At 35.0% G+C, this 5,652-nt stretch overlaps 1 pseudogene; it reads left to right on the top strand.

Annotated features, from left to right (window-relative positions):
* LOC143645553 (charged multivesicular body protein 2b pseudogene) lies at positions 1 to 5,313 on the top strand (annotated as a pseudogene).
* Positions 5,314 to 5,652: the final 339 nt, after the last annotated feature.

Raw genomic sequence — 5,652 nt, 5'->3', positions numbered from 1 at the left:
ATGAGCAATCTATCCAAAGTGAGAGGAAAAAAACCTAATATTAAACATGATACGGAGAACATAACTGAAGATGCAGTAGTTAAGAAGCGTTGGCATGGTATGGAGAAACAGGAACAGTTATATATTATTGGTAGCATTGAAATATTGTACCATCACCATGTAAATCAGTTTAACAACTCCCCAAAAAGTTGAAAGTAGTGCTATCACATGATCTGGTAACACAATTTCCGGGTATACAAATCAAAGAATTGAAATCAGAGACTCATACAGATATTTTGCACCAATGTTTATAGCAGCATTATTCATAATTGCAAAAGATGAAAGTGACTCACGAGTCCATCAAAATGTGGCACAATAATACAGTGGAATATCATTCCACATGAAAAAAGGAATGAAGTTCTGATTCATGCACTAAAATGGATGAACCCTGAAGACATGTTGAATGATGTGTCAGGCACAAAAGAACAAATATCGAATAATTTCATATTGATATCAAATAATTAGTATAACCAACTCATAAACTCACAACACAACATATAAGTTACTAGGAATTGGGCTGGGGGTAGGGATGGGGTTTAATGCTTAATTTGTACAACATTTCCCTTTGTACTAATGGTAAATTTTTGGTTATTGGTGGGGTGATGATAGAAAAACAACATTGTATACATAATTAACCACACTGAATTATATACACGTGTTCTAGTTTGCTAGCTACCAGAATGCAATATACCAGAAATGGAATGGCTTTTAATGAGTTGCTGGTTTACAGTTCTAAGGCCGAGAAAATGTCCCAATTAAAACAAGTCTATAGAAATGTCCAATCAAAGGGATCCAGGGAAAGATAACTTGGTTCAAGAAGGCCGATGAAGTTCAGTGTTTCTCTCTCAAGTGAGAAGGCACATGGTGAACACAGTCAGGGCTTCTCTCTCAGCTGGAAGGGCACATGGCGAATACGGCATCATCTGCTAGCTTTCTCTCCTGGCTTCTGGTTTCATGAAGCTCCCTGGGAGGCATTTTTCTTCTTCATCTCCAAAGGTCACTGGCTGGTGGACTCTCTACTTCATGGTGCTGCAGTATTCTCTGCTCTCTCTGAATCGCTCATTCTCCAAAATATTTCCTCTTTTATAAGACTCCAATAAACCAATCAAGACCCACCCAAATGGATGGAGGCATGCCGTCCCCTAATCCAGTTTAACAACCATTCTTGACTAAATCACAGCATCCAGGGAGATGATCCAATCACAGTTTCAAACATACAGTATTGATTAGAGATTATTCTACCTTTATGAAATGATATTTTGGTTAAAACATGGCTTTTCTAGGGGGCATACTTCCTTTCAAACCAGCACAACACGAATATGTTTAAATGTGAATTTTAAGTCATCATAAAATTACAAAGCCACATTTTAAATTATGGACTATATTTAATAGTGCAATCATTAAAATTCACCTTTCTTGAATTATAACAAATGTGTCATACTAATGGAGGTATTAATAATATGGAAACTCTGTATTTCATATATGTTAAAAATGATATTTGTGGAAACCTACAACTGCTCTAACAAAAAAATATTAAAGAGATCTCTTCACTGCCAATATTTGTTGGCAGAATAAAAAGATGACATTACTCAGAAAAAATGCACGGAGTCAAACAATGCTTCACTGAAGATCACTGAAGAGGACTTGAGAAACTCTATAATCCATAACATGATAGGTATATTCAAAAAAAGTCAACCCAATATCACAGTACAAATTCTTGTAAAGTACCTTGAAGTCTTCTCTAACATAGACCATATATTACATGGCAAAAGACGTCCTAATAAATTTTAAAAGAGAGAAATCAAGCAGAATATCTTTTCTGGCAATATTGAAATGAAACAAAACAAAATTAGCAAACAGAAAACTGAAAAATTCACAACTATGTGAAATTAAACACACTCTTGGCCAGTGGAGCAAATAAGAAAGCATACCAGAAATGATCTAATAGCTTCAAATGAAGAAAAATGAAAATATAACATGAAAAAATTTATAGGAGGCTGAGAAAGCAGAGTTCAAAGGAAAACTTAAAGATGTAAATGTCTATTTTGTAAAAGAACTATCTCAAATCAAAAACTGAACACCATAAGTAACTAAGAAACAGAAAGCAAATGAAATCCAAAGTAAGTGCAAAAAAGACAATAAGAAAGAGTATAGTGGAGATAACTTAAATAGAGAAAGAGGAATTTCTAACAAGTCAAAAACTTTCTGTTTGAGATCCACAAAATGGAGAAGGTTTTTTCTAGGTTGTGTAACAAAAAATGTGGTTACTATTATAATAATGAAATCATTAAACCAATAATGGAATGAGCTATTACAACTGACTTCACAGAAATAAAAAGGATTATGAGAGCATGCCCCCAAATTGGACAAACTAGATGAAACAGAAAAATTATTAGAAACACACAAACTACTAAAACTGCCTTAAAAGCAAAGAGAGAATTTTAATTTATGCAAAAGGAAAGAGAATTTGATCAATAAGAAAACCTTTCTAACAAAGAAAAATTCTGGACCGGGTGGCTATTCTGGTGAATTCTACCAAATGTTTGAAGAAGGATCAACACCAGTCCTCCTAAAAGCCTCCCAAAAATTTGAGTTGGAGAAAACATTCCTAACTCATTCTATAAGGCCAAGAATATTCTGCTATCAAAACCAGAAAAAATATAAAATGTAAAGATATCTACTGACCAAAATAACTTATGATTATAGATGCAAATATACTCAACAAAAAATATGCCTTTTTGTGGTTCAGAAGGTGGAATGTGGTCGTTTGCAACTGTTATGTACCCCATATAAGGCCATATTCTCTTAATTCATTCCTGCAGGAGCAGACCTTTTATGGATGGGAATTTTTGTTGAATTACAATGTGTCATAGCCTATTTGGGGTGGCCTTAAGCCATAACTGGAGTCTTTTATGAGGGAATAAAAGCAGATAGAGCAGAAACCCATAGAGAGAAAATCCCTAGAGACATTTTGGAAACAGCCACAGAAACTAGAAGCCAAACCTGGATAGAAGGACCAGCAGACTATGCCCATGTGCCTTCTTATGTGACAGAGGAACCCTGGATGCCAGCAGCTTTTATTCAAAGGTATATCAGAATATAAGGTAAAGGATGATATTGTCTGTATTTTAAAACATCAACTTTGGTGTGACACTAAAGATATTTATTTTGTCCAAAATTTAAATTTTCTGTAGCACACTATTGAACTTAATATGTCCAGCCATTTTATTTAAACAACCTAATTACATGAAATATAAAACAAAGAATAAGAACTTGTTATTTTGTACAGGTTACCATAATACATTCCAGAGTATTTAGGGAAGAAGTTTATATCTTAACAGACATAAAATGAAGAAGAAAATAAAAAGCATTTGCAAATTACACTTGGGGAACTGGCGCTAATGTGGAGCTATTAATCCTCCCTGCCTGAGAAATTTCTAATATCCTCTTAAGCATTAGTGATTCAAAATATAATAATTCAATCTCTCAGTCTTGAGACTTGCCTTATGAAACTTATCTCTGCAATGATGAAGTTTATCCTATTATAATTATGCCTAAGAGTCAACCCAGAGAATCTCTTTTGTTTCTCAGATGTGAGCTCTCCCTCTAAGCCAACTCTGCAAATAAAAGCACTACTTGTCACCCTATGAAGAGCATGACTCCCAGGAGTGTAAGTCTCCCTGACATTGTGGGACATTATGTACAAAAATGAGCCTTGCCCTGGTATCATGGGATTCAAAATGCATTCTTGACCAAAAGGGAGAATAGAAATGAAACAAATAAAGTTATACTTGCTAAGAGATTTGAAATAGAGTTGAAAGACTATTTTGATGATTATTCTTATGCAAGCTTCAGCCAGATATTGCAAATTGCCAGAGCATGTCAAGACCCAACCAAGAGTATTCCTAGAAATACTAATGAATAGCCTGGGCTGTATCTAAGACTTTATAAATATTTTAGCTAATAAGTTTAATCTCAGAAACGTAAGGCCTCCAAAATGTTCCTATGCCATATAATCTCTGAAACCATGAAGTACCAATATCTCCAAGAACTTCAGCCAGTATCCTCCCTCTACCTCATAATGTCAACATCCATTTTCAGAATGAAAAAGTTAAAGTGGTCATGGCCCAGATGACCCAATCATCCCTGAAATTGAGAAAATGATTAAATAAGAGTGAGTAGATGTGATGGAGAAATGAATTTTAACAAATGACTATGGCTACTGACTCGTTTTTTTGATATTTCTTTTTAGTTTCTAGTTTATTAGAATACCTAGAAGGATGTTTCTATTTGGTAAAGGTGCTGAAATGCAATATGCAGAAACGGATTGACTTAATCAAAGGATATTTAGTAGGTTACAAATTAACAGTTCTAAGGCCATGAAAATGTACAAATTAAGATACGAACAGAGGCTGAAGAGAGGTGACTTCTCCAAAAAAGTGTCTTAGTTCCCAGCCACCTGAGCTCTGGACAACGTGGCTGTGGTAGCTTCGTGGATACGTGTCTTCTGTGAGGTCTTTCTTCACTACCCCATCCTCTATGCTGGATCATCCACTTTGCCATCCTAAACCCTCCAAGGGTCTTTCCTTCCTATCTTCTCCCAGGGCAGGCCGACCTAGCTGGGCCTGGTAGCTCAGGCACAGTCCCTGACCATGGCATCCCTCTTCAGTGAAGGAAACCATCGATGATGTCATAAAGGAGCAGAATTGAGAGTTATGAGGCACAAAGAGGGCTATAATCAGAGATTGAGCAGCTTTAGAGAAACAAGAAAAGCAGCTGGAATTAGAAATTAAGAAAATGGCCAAGATTGGTAATAAAGAACCTTGCAGAGTTTTAGCAAAATAGCTTATAGATCTTCAGAAACAGAAAACAAGAACTTTTGATGTAAGTTCGAAAGTCACTTCTACGTCCACACAAACAAAAGTAATGAATTCCCAGATGAAGATAGATGGAGTGATGTCCAATACAGAAAAAATGATGCAGGCAGTTAACAAGAAGATGTACCTACAAAAGACATTACAAACAATGCAGAAGTTCCAGAAGTAAAACATGAAAATAGAAATGACTGAAGAAAGGATCAATGGTATACTTCGTGATGTTTTTGATGGCTCTGATGATGAAGAAAACCAGGATATTGCAAACCAAGTTGTTGATGAAATTGTATTTGAAATCTCTGGAAAAATGGTCAAAGCTCCATCAGCTACCTGACCTTGAAAGGCGACAATTTCTGATGAAGAGATTGAAAGGCAATTCAGAGTTTAAGGAGTAGATTAGTCAAAAAAGTCATAATATTTTCACTTAATTAGAATTTTTTAGTATATACCAGGCACAGTGTAGATTTGTTTTACAGAATCAAATTATTTTTGAAAAGTAAAGACTATGAGTAAACCATTGTGACATTACCCGTGGTTATTTCAACATAATCGTATGCCAAAGAAGAGCAATGATGCAAATATGGGAGCAATTTGGATTTAATTAAAAGTGTAGGAGGGATGATGTGTAAAAACTTAACTTCTATTTTTGCATGGCAGAGAGAAATTATATTCATTTACTTAGTGTTAGTTTATGTTCTAAATCTTTTTACTCTGCATAGAAAAATTTCATTAAATGCCT

The sequence above is a fragment of the Tamandua tetradactyla genome, chromosome 9 (genome assembly GCF_023851605.1).
Source record: "Tamandua tetradactyla isolate mTamTet1 chromosome 9, mTamTet1.pri, whole genome shotgun sequence".
Lineage (NCBI taxonomy): Eukaryota > Metazoa > Chordata > Mammalia > Pilosa > Myrmecophagidae > Tamandua > Tamandua tetradactyla.
This window is presented reverse-complemented; position numbering and strand designations above follow the sequence as displayed.